This window comes from Syngnathus scovelli, chromosome 12, assembly GCF_024217435.2.
Source record: "Syngnathus scovelli strain Florida chromosome 12, RoL_Ssco_1.2, whole genome shotgun sequence".
Classification (NCBI taxonomy): Eukaryota; Metazoa; Chordata; class Actinopteri; order Syngnathiformes; family Syngnathidae; genus Syngnathus; species Syngnathus scovelli.
Genome location: NC_090858.1, coordinates 2,148,925 through 2,164,617, shown reverse-complemented (window position 1 = coordinate 2,164,617; position 15,693 = coordinate 2,148,925). Strand labels below are relative to the sequence as shown.

Below are 15,693 nucleotides of genomic sequence, written 5' to 3'. Positions count from 1 at the left end.
GTTGAACATGATAGACACACACACACACACACACACACGAGACGTGCACACACACCTCCGGTCGCCGACTTCCTGCTGCCGGCTGAGTCACGTGTCCATCCGCCCACGCCCGGGGTTCCAGTCACATCCAGTCCTTTATCAGACACATATAAATGATAGTCTCGTAAATATGTTCCATTTTTAGCGTCGGAACAGAAGGGATTGCCTCTGTGGACAACCTCAGCGCAGATATGCTGCGGCCCTTCCGTGTAGAATTTGCATGTTGTGCCGGTGTGGCTTTCCTCTCACATTTATTCGTTGAAGCTTCAAATAATAATCAAGATCTATCTTTAAATAAAAAAGTGAACATTTGTATGCATTATTTTGTATCGGTGCAGGTGTCCCTAATGTTGTGTCCAACGAGGTGGAGTGTTTGCACTTCTTTGCCTCAGAGTTGCATCAGCCTGAGCCGTGCCTGACAATTGTTTTATCTTCTGACACCTTTGCACGCTAAAGAATAAATACAAAATTGAGGTCAAGGCTACCAAAAAGTGGTTAAGTCACTCAAACTAAAACAAACTACACAGGTTTGGTTTTATTGGGGGCATTAAGCACTACTTGTGTCTAAAAAAAAAAATCCTCACAATACTAATACTTTCAACAAATCGTAACCTATAACAAGAAAATACGCAAACAACATCCAGCCTCTGTCACATCTTTCAGGGCGAGTTGCACAAGCCGTGGCACAGGTTTCACAATCAAAAAGAAAAATACGTCTGTACAGTTGCAGACACACACGCACATGCGCACACACACGCTTTATCAGAACTGCGCCACTTGCGGCAACGCGCCCAGTTTCTGCTCAACTGATCAAAGTGAAGAGTTGGTATCTATGAATTGATTTAATTTCACGCGGTTTTACCTTCTTTGATGCATTGCATTGTCTTGTTCTACTGTTACAAAAACACCTGTAGAAAATCTGGACTGTATCCAAAACTTTGCTACATACACCACACGGAATGCCAGGAATTCAAACCCGGAACCTCGGAACTGCAAAGCGATAGCCACGAGTGTACCGGGCTACTTTGTCGTCATAGAAACGAAACGCAGTCATACAACGAGGACCTCAACCCCTGTAAGAACTCAAAACGACAAACGAGGAAGTACTTACCCAGACTTGAACCCTATCGAGAATGCAGTTTGCATTATCGTTATATTTACAATTCGAGATTTAAAAATGTAAAACTGGACTAAATCCAACCAATCAAATCAAATGAAGCCGTGCATTTTTTGCCAATTTTTAGTATGCGGTTCAATACATGCAATTGTTTTGTTTTACTCTTTTGAAATTGAAATGATTTTGATTGGTTGAGAAAAAAGTGGGGCAAAAAAAAATTCCCAGAGATAAGATCTCTTTTTTTTTAATAAAGCAAATCTGTTACTACAAATTGAATTGAAAAGACAACGGTGAATCCTCACACAACTTCTTATTGTGTCCACTTTTACTTTTCAAACAATAAACAGTCGTCGTTTCACACCTTGCTGATGATGTTGTTGGGGGGCGGAGTCTTTCCTCCGAGCTCGTGTTCACCTGTCAACCTTCCGCTTGCTCAACCCAGCTGCAGCTGTGAAGACCAAAAAAAAGATGAGTCAGCAAATTTAGCAGCCACGAGCTCAAACAAGCTTACAGACAAATTTAGAGAGAGAAAAAAAAAAAAAAAGTACACGTGCGTCATCAAAAACATCATGTGAGACTTTCAAAGAATCTCCCGGGAATTCAACTCAGGGGTGGGATTTTTTTTTTGACTATCGCACCTCACCACAGATGGCAAAGAGAAAAAGAGTGATGATAGCCATAGAACAAAAAGTTGTGATGTAACAATGTGTTATTTTATTTCAGTTTTTTTCTAATTTGTTAATTACACCCAAATTCATTATTATATTACACTAGAAACAAAAATGAGTCACCCTGCCTAGCTGTGATCATTTCAGCTTGCTGGCACAAGGCTGAACAAAGTCCACAGTTAAAGTACGCAGTGCTTTTATAAAAAAAAAAAAATCTTGTGGTGTGTCTGTCACAAATCTCCAGGTACTTTCCACACCACTAAGTGATATCAGCATACATCCATGCAGTCATTATCATCCCGAAAGTCCGTAAATGCACAACACAAATAAATTAGACTCCTTCCTTTTTTGTTCATGAGGTTAAACGTGCACTTGACCTCTGTTTCTATAGATAGGAAAAATTTAAAAAGAAAAAACAAAGGTGATTTATTTCCATTACAAGTTGCTTGCGTGGGTGTTATTACAAGCTGTCAAAATGAGCTGAAGTATGTGTGTGTGTGTGACTGGAAATATTTTGTGATGCGTGTGAGGCTTAGCGGTCATTGAGGTTCATTTGCTCTTCTGCTCCCAGCTATTTTTTTTAATTTATTTAGCTTTTCTCTTGGACTGCCCACATCTCCCCACAAGAAACGATGTCGCCAGCCGAGCGGGTGTGGCCTGCATGACACATTCCCGCTGGAAGATCAACATTTTATTTCTACTGTACCCATCAAAGACAATTTCAAATAACAGATGTTTCACTTTGATGCACCCTCAATAATCTCCGATATACATTAAAAAAAAATAGTTTACCCACTCCAACACATCGAAAGAAACATTGAGATTTATTTTTCCTGCTTCAGCTTAATCGGATTAATTGCATAACATTCTTAAAGTTGAGCTTCCCTTCAACATGATACGCCTCATAAATTTTATTTCCACACTAATAGCGGTCGACCACATCAAAGCAGTAATTGGGCTATTTGCATGGTGAATTCCAGATTTGCCAAAATTTCCCGTCCGTTTCCGGTATCGGCAAAGCAAAGACGAAAATAGTTTTGAGATGCAAAACATGATTAAAGTTTCGCACTTATGTCTGATTTAACGAGACGACTTGTTTGTTGCAATAATGCCAGCATTCCGTACATGGCCTCCATACAATGACACCCCTTTCTGGCAAGAAATGACGTATAAAGGCCATACTAATCTGATTTCCTTCTTATCAAAGCATTACACAACAAATTTTTGATCAACCGGCTGGCTTAGTGGTTATCTCCAAAAGAAAACAACAACCAAGTCCAATTTGTCATGTCGCTATTGTTCTTCATTTCCTCACTGAGAATTCAAAAAATGGCTTGGGGATTTCACACTCGGGGAAATACTTGTGACACTTTTCAAACCTCAAAAAAGGAAACTAAGAAAGTCTCCCAACTATGAATACTGCACGTAGTATGTCATTTGGGTGTTATGTTTTACAACAGTTTGATTTCCGATGTACTTGTCGGTATTTACGTCGAATGCTGCTGTGATTTATTGTGTTATTTGTTTATTTATTATTTATTCATCACTCTTATTTATTCATTGTTTGTGCCTTCTCATTTTTATTTTCTTGGCTTGTTTACTTGTGAACTATGTCTTGTCACGGTGGGATAGTGGTAACATAATTTCGATCTCTTTGTGTGAAGAAATTGACAATCAAGCAGACTTTGACTTTTGACTTTGATATTAGCACAACAATTCAGCAGCACCACCCTTAACAACTTTACTGATGGAACATTTTCTCTTTCGTTTTAAAAATGCTTGGATGAGCATGAGACAGTGTTTCTTTTGTGAGCCTGAAACAGATTGTGTGTATGTGTGTCAATGCAATTGTGGGACTTGAGACATGCCCGGACGTATTCTCAGTCAGTCAGTCAGTGGTGAATACTAAGAAAAAAAAAATGGTCGTAGATATTAGCTATTATGCAACATGCTAACACAGTTATAAAAAAAATGTTTTAAAAATGGGTCATTTGAATTTATGTAAGTTGTTTGTGTGTGGCTCCCAGCCTGGAAAGCGCTTCTTATCAAATAATTAAAACCTCAAATAATTTTCAGCTGGAAAAATTACACCTTAGCTTGAGATTGCAACAGTCATTTCTTCTGAAGCGACTCACTGACTCGCTCACTTCTGCTAAATGACTGGAAATGAGAAGCACGCAGAGCTTTATAGCGAGACAAATATAACTCGACCCCTTTCACATGCACACACACGCACGAGTTTTCTTTTTTTTTTTTTTTATGACGTGCCTACCATTGTGATAACAGCTGTGCCGTGTCTACAGCGTAATTAAATTTAGGGGGAAAAACAATCAGAAGGCTTAAATATAAAAATTAAACCACGTTAGAAAATGGGAATCATTAAAATAATGGGATTTTAAATACACATTTTTATTATGTGTAGATAGAGACCAATGAGTAGTGAAAGGAGATTTCTTGAGATTTCTTGAGTTTAAAGAATACATTCAAGATAATAAATTCGTAATTTGTCTGAAAAATGTTCTAATATTTGCATATTTTTAAACGAGAACCTCCACGTTAAGCTCACGCAGCATGATTTTTCTTTATGTGAAAATCAAAAGCCTGCATTGTGAGCACTTGAAAACGCAGATGTTCACATTTTGGCTCGCTCTCATGATTTTTTTTTTTTTTTTTAAAAAACACATCTAACAGCCCCTTGTGCTCAGCTGCCATGCCGGCCATTGCGCCATCCGACGTGACCTCAGCGTGCAGGCCATTGCACCACCAACGCCGGAAAGAGCGGAAATGAAACCTCAACACCTGGACAGCCAAAACCACAAAAGCCAACCTCGGTGTAGGTGCTTTATCGCCAGCTACTTCCTTACATGGTTGGTGGGAAAAAAGAACTCTCCGTGGGAGTGATGGTGCCACAAATGAAGCTGCAGCTGCAGAGTGCTTCCTGGGACTGCTGCTGCAACCAACGCCCTCGTACCATCTCATGATGTCGATGAAGTCATGAGGCTGACTCAGCAATATGGAGCTGAAAAATACAAAGACAGACAGAGAAGAAATGAGAGCATGAAAGTGATGTGTCAAAGACGACAAGGACAAAGTTCATTGCATCATTTACAACATACAGCAAATCCACATTTCATTTATCTGAAAGACTGCATTCCTCGATAGGTGCTGCTGATTTGGTTAGCAACAGAGTTCAAACACTTAACTGTCCGTATGTGGAAAAAAATAGTTCCAGTTTTTGGATGGGTAAAGGAAGGTTTATTTGTGATATTTGTCAGTGTAAGAGCCAAAAAGTGAAAGCATGTGGGTGGGGTTTGCTCTCATCTTGTGAGTGTGTCACTGTGGGTAAAATAATGTTTGCAAAGATCGAAGTGATTAAAACTGTTTTTCCTGTTATAACGTGCAGAGACTAGCCATTCATCTCCAACCCTTTCAGTCATGCGTCTACACCAAAAGTCATCAAAAACAAAAGTCCCATTGTCAAATGAGCTAATCCATCAAAGATGAATTCCAAGTGCCACGTTACGAGCATATATTATATCGTTGTTGCATTTGCTTATCTGAAATAAAAAAAAAAGTACGTTCCAATTCAAAATTGAACAGAATGTATGTCTCGCATTACGATTCAGAGACAGCAGTATCGTAACAACGACTAACTATCGATTCAATCAGCTGTACGGACACAGTCGCCAGGCAAGCTTTTAACACTCATCAGGGTTATTTGGATAAATGTGTTGGAGGCATATACGCTCTTCATCTTGCAAGAAGACAAAGTGCCGAGTCATCCATCAGGACTCGGGAACATGCCCGTGTCCCTGATGTGATTTATTCATGCAGGCCATTCATCAAGTCAAGTACCCCCGAGACAAAGCTTAAAAGGCCCTTTTTTTTAGCCTTGTCAATTTGGCTCAATATGAAGTTTGCTTACGACGTATTGAAAGTGACGAGAGAAAAGGAATGGCAACCGCGCTTGCTCTACTTATTAAAGAGGAGTAAGACGAATGGCCTCATCCTAATTGACGGATTATAATGGACGACTGTAATTTATCTCAACACTTCTTACGGGCCCTTAAATCAAAATGTCTGACTTTTTAGCGGATTCATCATTGGTACAAGAATAGTTAAAATTGTGTGGTAGCAAAGCAAAAGTCTATTTAGGTTGTGAGAAAATATATCCTGGGTGATCTAACTTGTTTTGATACTAAAAGACTTCAGAGGGAATACGAACAAAGCAGCTTCTTGTCACTTTTTTTTTTTTTCCCGAGCCTGATCGAGACTGCAGGCAAAGACGAATGACGCAGCTTTAATTGCATATTCAGCAGACGACACAAACAACTTTAAAAAGGTCAAACACGTGCATCAAATACTGATATATAATCGGGGAGATGTTTGAGTTAACTTTTTTTTTTGCCACAAAGAAATAAAACCAAATTTGAATGCATCGATTGATGTAATGCACTGAGTAGCAGTTTATAACTAAATCAAATAAATAAATCAAATTTAATTTAATAAATAAATAAATACAATTTAATTTAATAAAAAAAAAATACAATTTAATAAATAAATACATAAATAAATAAATCAAGGACAAGTTATTGGGGTTAGAAAACCTGCCACTCATCACATTAGCCATAAAAACAAATTACACATGAGCGAGTGCATCATCGAGCTGATAAATGACTCGGTCAAGTGAGTTTGGGGCCAGTTTGATGGATGAGCCGATGTTTCTAGACTACTTACTTAAGCGGCGGCGGGTCGAAGGGTGAACGCCAGCGAATGGTACGAAGGACAAGTCTTCCTTCGGGAGCTTATCGCACATTTTCTAACCTTTGCACCCAAGATGTTTATCACTCTCACCTAGCGGGAATGACGCCAACACCCTAAACAACACCGGAGTGGTTTTGTTATTCAACTGCAGATGGGATCGGCATCGAGTTCATTTGTAGGATAATATCAAACAATGTTAGCAAAGTGCTAAAATTTAAAATCAAAGTTAAGAACAGAAATCTATTATAGCAGGAGGTCTCTAAAATACTATTTTTTTTTATTTTAGTGTCAAAAATTGAATTTGTCCTTCATTGTTGTCACGTTGTTTACATAGACTGACATCCTGGTAACAAGTCAAATGTGGATTTAAGTCTTCAAAGTTAAGCAACTCGCTAGTCATATGGCTTTCATTACCGCCGTGCCATCATAGTTCGGGGTCAAACGAGGACACAAAAGCAGCGGCGGCATGAAACAATTAAAAGTGAGCGACGTGCAAACTCACTGGACTCGTTGGCTGCCGTCCCAGTTTTTCTTTTGTTGGCAAAATGGTTTCGTTTGACATGAGATGGGCTGACTCATCAGATGAAGGTGCAGATAAAATGAGCAGAAAGAGCCAAGGAACAAGATGGGGGGAACGAATCTTTTTGGGATAGTTTGACCCTTCAATGGATATTGTGCTGCTCCTTTAGGTGTGCGTACTCTGGCCACCTGGGGGCGATATAATACAAACAGAGAAACACGCAAAAAGGTTTCCCAATATTAGTCTTTTTTTTTTTTTTAAAGACTACCTAGTTTAAAAAATAAGAATAAAGAATACATGCCTTTGAGCATTGTCATATTGTCTGTCTACAAGTATTGCCGCACCATTTGTGTTCATTTTGCATTTTTCAGATCATTCATATCACAGCGTGTCACTGTAGCTAAAAGGTCATCTGAAGTTGCCCTTTTTGCTTTTGTTTTTAAATCGTAAGATGTCAGATGTCTTGACATCAATGGAAGTCTTGCACAAACACAGAACACGCTTCTCAGTCAGTTCCGCACACAGGATACAGTCGGATGTGAGTCACGGAGGAGTGGCCTGGCTAAGGCTCATATTGATCATAATGATGGATGGACTTTCTCCACTTTAGCTAATTTATCCCAAAAGACAGTGGCGGGAAGGGGGTTCTGTCATTAAAGAGAAGAGGAAAGAGAAAGGGATCAAAAGATAAATGTAGTAGCTATCAATAAACAGCCGGAATACTTTCGACTTCTCACTTCCCCTTATTTGTGTTGGCGTGGGAAGATTTTGAAGCCCGTCAGCAACATTTGGCCGTGAGACCCTGAAGCCTGGTATGGCTCGGTGTGGCCCAAATATTGCGGAAAATAAAGATTGCATTCATCCAGTGAGCAATGCAAAGGCATTCAACAATCCTGACTCATAGCGTGTTTTTATTACAGTGACTACTCAGGAACCAAACATTTTTAGCTGCAAATAGATTCTGTAAACGGCAGCAGTTGACAATAAGAAAGCACTTTTGGAGGGTTTAATGCTGCATAATCACAGAGTAGTTTAATTATGCGTTCAGGGTTTAATAATAATTAATAAACATGAATCCTCTTTTTGCAAGATTTACTCTCTGCTTGCTTATATTAAGCTGCTTCAACAAGAGCCTCAAAATAAAGCCAGCAAAAAGCTACTGTTGATTTAGCGGCCGTCGACTCACCATGGGCCTCATCTGTACAGATTATCAACAAGCGGGCAGCCATATTAATCTTTTCAAGCGTCTCCGACGCCTCGATTTGAATGTGTAAATGTCAGACGGTCTCACTCACATCTGGCTCCCGTGTGCAGGCGCATGCAAATCAAACGGAGACAGACACACACACAGTAAATGTTAATATAAAGGGTGGTTCCGTATTGTACCGTTTTCTGCGTGAAGTGTCACAGCTTTGTCAAGATTTTTTATTTTTTTTTCTGAGCCAAACTTGTCCGGAAATAACCTTTTCAGTCAGGCACGGAAATACATTCGGTGGATGCTTGACCATAAACACTAAATATATCAACATTAGTTACAGTATACACAAATGCACAGGACACAAGCATAATATGAAAACTATATATACACACACACTGTCCAAAAAAAATTGTTGATTCAAAATTGAAATCAATTTTGTTAAAATAAAAAATAGTATTTACCAAACCAGGGAGAAAAACACACTCAACAAATTGCAGAAGTGTGCACATACACGCAGTTAGAAATAAGCAACCAGCAGTACGCTGTCAAGCACTACATGTTTATACAATCACATCCAGAAAATTATATTAAATATTAGGAAGAGCAATCCCTCATCACCGCTATTATTATATGACAGTGACAATCAAAATAAGCATTATGAGACAAAGTCACAGACACACCAGTGTTTGATAAGCACCCAAAATAATAAATAGTGTAATATTTATCTCATAAAGTACATATTTATATTAATTGATCAAACCCAGAGACTGATCATTTTTGAAACTCAAATAATTATATTTTGATCGCGCGTGGGTGTAAATATCGTCAATATTGCGCAAGGTTGTCATTTTGAGACTGGCATGACATGCTCTTGTCAATGTGAAAAAATGAAATGATGCATATTCAACAACCAGGAAATATTTGTTACACACGCATACAATTGTTTCATGCTTTTACTTGTTGCTGAAAAGGTCAAAATGCATTTTCGCTCTTATTTTTCTTTCCAGTCGAAAGTGAGTGGGTTGTCACAGAATAGAAGACTCGATGAGGGAAATTTCCCTTCCTGTTCTCGCTGGTTATTATCGCTCCACCTAAGTGTTATGCAGTTTCACTTTGACTTATGAATTTATTTGTGTGAAAAGCATCTGACATCAAATCAGCTACACATAATATAGATGCAAGATGAGAATGAGACTTTTGTGGGCTAAATTGTGAATTTGAAGCAATGCGAGGTAACGGTGTAGTTAAGGTATCGGGTGAGTTCCCAGACATTGATATGTTTTACATTTAGACTCAAATTGAAGTGTAGAATGATTGTAAGGTGACACAATTGTCAACTAAAAGTCATTTTTAATATAATAAATTTGTTTTTCACATTTATGTACGTCTTTGTACTTTATCAATTCTATGACCGTTTAAGTCGAATTCTGAGGCAAATGTAATAAGTTGTGATGTCGGCATTTAAAATGTATTTTCTTTTTCTTGGTCACAGTGTAAATTTACAATCATTACAAATTTGGTTTTTGGGATAAAACTTAAAATATAAAGCAATGATTGTGTTTTTATGACTATTTCTTAATTGCAATTCTTCAATTGTATAGTAGCAAAATTAATAAAGGATTATTTTTGAGAAAATTAGCATCGGATGTGACATTTTATAAATTTCACAATTTTAAAATATAATTTAAAAATGTCCTTCATTGGATTTGATATAATTTGAATCTTCATTGAAATAGAAATTGGCAAGTGGCATTATTAAAGTACACATGGTGCCACTATTAATTAAGACCTTTTTTTAAAGTGGGGCTTTTTGTCAGTGCATTTGTCTTAAATTACAGATCACATTTAGACAAAGGCTGACTTTGTTTTTTTAAAACAAATACAGTTTTAAAAATTACATCCTCCCCTCCGTCACAATTGAAGGGACTATTTATGTCACGGCAAATAAGATCTTGTCTCAGTCTGAATCATAGTTTCAATATTAGTAGCAAAGTATGTTTTTTTTCTTTCCTCAAAGTAACAACAAACAAACACAAGCATTTAAATGATTATTTGTTTCACGCGGACTCGTGCTGCGGCTCACAAACAAACAGAGGCCGACGGGACTATTTGCACACCACAAAAATCAGTCGCATCAGAAAGGAACGACAACATTTTTACACGACATAATCGACAACGTCACACACAGCCACAAAGAATGATAGGTGAGAAGTGAAGAAATTCTTTGTTCTGCCACTTAAAGACAACAACCCCGGAGGAAGGACACCGACCGACCGGGGTGATCGGGTTTCAAAAGGTAGAAAAGGGAAGCCAAGAAAAGCCCGATATGACTTTTGACATTTCTCTGTGGTGAAGGGGAAATAATGATAAAAAAACTGAATAGAGTCACTCCCTTTCAAAAAAAAAAAAGAAGACGCAGGTAGATCATGTTTCAAGAAACGGGCAAAATCAAATATTAAAAAAATATATATATATATCACAGTTAAAACTAATTGAATTAAAAAAGTAGGTCATCCATTCCATTAGTATATTTAATTTCTGTAAAATATTTCAAATTTATATCTCTGTTGCCATGTGTATGCTTTTGCTGCTGCAAATCGACTCGTGTGTGGTTGTTGCCATACTTAATCACAGTATTATAAAAAACAACAGAGATGCAACGTAAAACTCTCAAAATATAAATAGATGAGGTGTACATCTCCAGCCTATCTAGGCAGCAAACCGGTCAGGCCCGAATCAACCAGACTAAACAAATTCTGACGACATTACATCACAAGACAAAAAAATAATGGATGGCCGATTATCAACTCTGGTGCACCTCGGCACCCCGTTTCGGCAATCAGGTCAAAGGTCAGTGGTTGCTGCCAAACCTAATCATGTTTCCCATGCTTCAGCATATCACCACAACATAAAAGTCCCAAAATACCAAAGATCGGAAACTGGGAAACTGGGCTCAAATTAACCGAGGAGCAGGGTGTGTGTGGGGGCTTTGTTTCAGGAAACCATTTCCTGTTTGCAACCGTAAGTCGCAGTCAAACAACCGCAGTGACGATCCCGAAAACCAAACAAAAGCATTGTGGTGGAAGTTGGCAAAATATTAAACCCTTTAAAGATGCTCTTATCCATATATTTATTTTCGTCAGGTCGGAATTACAGTGGTGCCTTGAGATACGAAATTGAATCCATCGTTCTGCCAAAATGTTGCTCTGACTTGAGAGTACAAATTGTACCAAGCAGTAGCTTGGCAGAGGGCGTAAAATTCTTCTTAAAAAAAAAAAAAGTTTGTCTGGTCGGTGTGGGAGGAGAAGCAACCGTCAGTAACACTTTGGTTTTCTCGTGCATCTGTACATGTACAAATATGCACATGTAGGAGTGTTGTAGCATAACAACAGTCCTCCTACAGTCTACCACTAAACAGAAAAACCACAAATACACAAATATAAAAAAGGTCGTTATGAAAATGAGCCAACCGTAAATGGAATGTAAAAGCCATTCATGTAACGTTGACCGGTACTAGTATCAACCGTCCTCCAATCAGGAACTAGAAATTTAAAGTTAAAAGAATAGAAATTATTTCTTTTATGCAAATTGAAGGAACATTTGGTATGTTGGGTGATAAAGATCTTTTTCAAAAATCATCCGTCATTGTTTTAGGGGAAATTTTACGCGTCAAATGTACGTGCCGTATCAGTCCTTGGCATCGGTGACCGCTTAAGAATTTAGTGATTATACTGGTAGCGGTTTGTAAAAAGTGGTATTGAACATCCCGAGTGATAGTTAGGATTTGATTTAGCAGGAGTATTAAAAATTGGGGTAACTTACACTGCAATATAAGATTGTTTTGTGCGAAATTGTGTCTCCTTCCCTCTGTAGAGACCCGTAAACAATTTTGTCTGCTGGCTATTATCCAATCAAATAAATAAACAGCGTACTAAAATCTGACGTTGTTATTGAGCATATAAACACTTCAAATTAGTGATGTGATGTGTGTGTGTGTGTGGGGGGGGGGGGGGTTGAGGAGGTTGAGGTTGGGGGTGAGGGGGTGAGGTTGTCCAGATGTTGAGGATGTTGAGATTCACAAGTTTGGTTTTGGCATCAGATGACGTACAGTACCGGCCGGCCCGATGGAGCAGCTGCATCGTCTTCTCGCCAGCACTCGCAAACTCTGCCAAGCACACATTTTTGTTTTTTGGAAGTGTGACTACGGGCAGCTTTAATTGGGACCATCCCTCGTCTCTTCATGATGTCTCAGACAACTTCTCTTAATAATCGTTACAGTAAATGAGGCAAGAGTTATGCGACACGACATTCTGGAATCCTAAATAATTCTTTTGTTTCCATTCCCAAATTCTCTTCTGCTTAGATGGCACCCCCGTTTATCAATTTGTCAATTTGCTTAATGCTAACATATAATGGAAAAAGCCATAGACAGGCTAACGGAAATTAGCATAGATGTTACGGTAGTTATAAACAAATGCGACAACACATTCTTATTCTTATTCCTTTATCTATTCTTTGTTTATTTATTATGTATTTACAGGTATTATCTGTGCTTTACTTGTCATTGTGTTTTATCGCAACCAGAATATGAAGATTTGATTGTTAAGGTCTTTGGAGAAGTTGACGAGATGACCATTAGCCCATAAATGTTGGCTTACTCTGAACGCTTTCAGCCCCCCCCCCACACACACACTCCTGAAACGATGGCTTCGCCTACGCCCCTCCGAAAGGACCGTTTCAAGCTCTCTTTGAACACAGTTAGCAGCCCTTTAAAGAACTGGTGGCATGCAGTTTTATAGTTTCAAGATTCTAACCGTCATGTCAAACCGAGTGAGTCAGTTCATTGCCGTGGCAACCAACTGTACGGTTGGTGCTGATATCAGCTTTTACCTCAATCAAAAGGTCATCAGAAGACAATGTGTGCTAATCTGCAAGAGCTGCGCTAAAAATACCTCAATTCAACAGCATCTGATTTAGACACTTATGAGATATGGTCAAACATCATTTGCGAGGTGTACAGAGAAGTGATGCGTGCGAGAAAATACTCATATAATCGTTCATTTGTTCCCCAAATGATTGCTATGGTAGCGTCACTATCTTTTGTTTTTACAAACAAAACGCAAACGTCAGGCTTGTCTAGTAATAAAAACAGGAGTGTCTTTAAAAAAAAAAACAAAAAAAACATGGAATTATTCAGTTAGTCCTGATAATCGTATCCAGTGAAATATTTATAAGCAATTTGCAAATTTGGGGGGAGGGTGTTTTGATAGAAAACTTATGTCATGTCTATTATAAAAAATATTGCTTTGGCGCCAACTAGTGGCATCTTGGGACCAAGGAAAACTTTCCAAATGAGGGCTGAAGCTTCATTAAGTCAACAGAACGATAATACACTAACACAATGAGCAGACTCGTTAAGAGGCTACCACTTTGTCCAAAGTACATTGGAATAGCCTAAAAAAAATGGCATTTTATCCTTAATGTTACCCATTTAAAAAAAAACAATATAACAAAATGTTTAATATAATGACAAGTGACGGAAATTTGTGTTTTTAACATCTGAGGACCTCACAAAACCTCCACTTACCATTTCCTTTCTGGCGTGGGAGTCTCAACATTTTCTTATGTAAATAAAATGTATATTTCCCTCAAGCAAATTTGCAAATACACACAAGAATTCCACTAAAACATTTTAATAGCTTTCAACTTTCCAGAACGCCGCAGAACTTTCTTATTTATTAGCTAAGGTTCACTGAGTCCTTCTTACCTGAAGGAATCATACAAAAAAAATAACATGCACTGAAATGAAATAAAGTGCTGAAAATGAAGAAAAACTATTAAATCATAGTGTATATTTGTGAAAATAAAGGTATTTATTAAGGGTAACCCCGTTGAAATGCAGCATGTCGTTTTCTCATTTGAATGTAAGCGTCTCTGGTGGCCATATACAGTAACTATGATCTAGATTTGTTTTTTATGAAAATCAAACTTAGGCAGCCATATTTGTTTTAATAAATCAAAACTCTATGTGTTTTTCAGGCCTTAAAAAAAAGAAGTGTCAGTTTAAAATTCGGCCAGACGGTTTAGAGGCCTTTTTTGTTCAGCGCAGGTGTCCTTCCTCTTTTTTTTCTGTCAACATTTTTGGCCTCTCCATAATATATCATGTTAAAAACAATATATAGACAGAGGGGAATATATTGATGTTTTTTTTAAGTTCTCTGCATGCCAACATGAACTGGAAGCTGAATATTAATACTCTTAATAATTGCATCATATTCATAAATGAATGTGACACTTTTACAAGCAACCAACGTGATATTACGTGTACATATGCAGTTAAAGAGTTAGTAGTCAAATATTTTAATACAAAGTCAATATTTGAATACTTAACCCATGTACAGTATATCATTTATTAACATATAGTATATATTAATACGTCTTTTCTTGAGTGAGAAAGTGAAACCCCAAAACAAAAGTTCAGCTCAATTTCGTACCATAATCACGCACAGGAAGTTTATGTGACATTATCTTCACTACTGTAATGATGAACGTTTTCCTATTTTAGAGCTGTGGGGACTTTTATTTGACTATGTTTTTGTTATTTAACGAAAGAAGAGCAACGTCATTCTTAAACATTTCTACCGTGATAAGTTATAATTTGGGGGAGCAAATGGTGCAAAATAAGCGTTTAAAGATTTACTGTAAATGACACAGGGGAAAAGTTTCATTTTTGTAATTCATGACATTTATAATAATGTTTTTGGTTGTTCGTTTCTGACGTTTAATAGGATTTTTTTTCACTTTTTTACGACGTGACAGTTGCGCGGTTTCTACCCATTTAACGCACGCGTAGTTATTAATTAATATTAATAAATTAATAAATGTTCGCTATAATGGCATTAAAAATATGCCAACGAAGCCCTTATGAGTGTTTAAAAGCAGAAATGCGCATTTCAACCCACATAAACATTCACGGTAATTGTATGAAAAAAATACCAAATGAATTCTTTTTCTTTTCAATATTTACGCCTTTAACGAACAACCCTTGATGTTTTATAAGTAGTTCGTTATTTAAATCTTAGTTATATGCGAATGGTGCGTTTTTTTAAATAAACGCGTTCGACCTCATTTCCCTTGCTTCGTGTAATTATTAACACAGAATAGTTTTGTAAACGTTATTTAATTTGTTTTCCTCTCTAATCAAACGTGAGGTCGTTGGAAATAAAAAATAATAACACGATTGTTTTTAAAGACGATTTTAAAGTTTAAAAGTGTGACTGGTAAAAGAAATAAAATCAAGCATGGTTATTTTGAACGGTCATTTATCGAACAAAATTGAGACGGCGTTGGGTGGGGGGGAGCAATAATTAGGTCATCCGTAAAAATA

The 15,693-nt window shown here is 37.6% G+C and overlaps 1 protein-coding gene across 3 annotated transcripts in view; it reads right to left on the bottom strand.

The window, feature by feature from the left end:
• anapc1 (anaphase promoting complex subunit 1) overlaps positions 1 to 15,693 on the bottom strand; it is a 43,775-nt gene that overhangs the window by 2,117 nt on the left and 25,965 nt on the right. For 2 of the 3 annotated variants that reach the window (XR_011087936.1, XR_007485053.2), the window contains exons 57-59: positions 4,689 to 4,843; positions 1,518 to 1,604; positions 56 to 133 (exon numbers count right to left, since the gene is read on the bottom strand). The gene's annotated coding sequence lies outside the window, so the exon portion shown is untranslated. Of the gene's footprint in view, positions 1 to 55; positions 134 to 1,517; positions 1,605 to 4,688; positions 4,844 to 7,090; positions 7,297 to 15,693 lie in introns of all 3 variants that reach the window. The other variant, XR_011087937.1, reaches the window with a different exon arrangement.